General features: G+C 39.2%; 1 non-coding gene across 1 annotated transcript; it reads right to left on the reverse strand.

Annotated features, from left to right (window-relative positions):
- Positions 1 to 291: 291 nt before the first annotated feature.
- On the reverse strand, positions 292 to 394 carry LOC131235782 (small nucleolar RNA R71). The gene has a single exon (XR_009166303.1). It is a non-coding gene; the product is annotated as a small nucleolar RNA R71 (small nucleolar RNA).
- Between the last annotated feature and the right edge of the window lie 589 nt (positions 395 to 983).

Raw genomic sequence — 983 nt, forward strand, 5'->3', positions numbered from 1 at the left:
TTTTTCCTGAAAATACAGGACATCAAGCCAGGAGTTATCCAACTCCTTCCCAAATTCCATGGACTTGAATCAAAAAGTCCATATTTACATTTGAAAGAGTTCGATGAGATTATAGCTACATTATGTTTTCCTAATGTATCCGAGGATACAATTAGGCTGAAACTCTTTCCTTTTTCCTTAAAAGAGAAAGCTAAGACGTGGTTACATTCACTGCGTCCCAGATCCATTGGCACATGGAACGACATGCAGAGGGAATTCATAAAAAAATTCTTCCCACATCATAAAACGATTACTCTCAGAAAAGCGATCATGAACTTTGCCCAAAAGGAAGATGAAACATTCTTCCAATGTTGGGAAAGGTTCAAAGATTTGGTCCATGCCCACAACACGGATTTGAAACGTGGCGCATTATAAATTTTTTCTATGATGGATTGACATCTTCCATGCGCCAAATGGTCGAGACAATGTGTAATGGAGAGTTCATTAATAAAGATGTTGACGAGGTATGGGATTACCTCGATAGTCTTGCTGAAAAAACACAATCATGAGATTATTACCCAAAATCGAACACCACGTCTAGGCCGACTCAATTAAAGGAGGTGGATTATATCTCTTGAAAGAAGAGGATGATCTCAAGTATAAAGTGACTACGCTCATAAGGAAAGTTGAGGCCATGGAAGGAAAGAAGGATAAGGTTAATGAAAGTGTTTGCGGCATCTGTGATTGCAACATTCACACAACTGAAAACTGTCCTACAATACCTGCCTTTCGAGGAGTGTTGAATGAACAAGCCAATGCTATAAAATTATCAAAGACCTTTTACTGGACCTAACTCCAACACATACAATCCTGGCTGGAAAAATCATCCAAACTTTAGTTGGAGAAATGGACAAACGGCGACTCCTCCAGGTTTTTTCAATCAAAATCCAAATCAAGTGAAACCTCAAGAGGAACCGGTTCAAAATCCCATACAAGAGCTGGCT

Source organism: Magnolia sinica, chromosome 19, assembly GCF_029962835.1.
Source record: "Magnolia sinica isolate HGM2019 chromosome 19, MsV1, whole genome shotgun sequence".
Taxonomy (NCBI): Eukaryota; Viridiplantae; Streptophyta; class Magnoliopsida; order Magnoliales; family Magnoliaceae; genus Magnolia; species Magnolia sinica.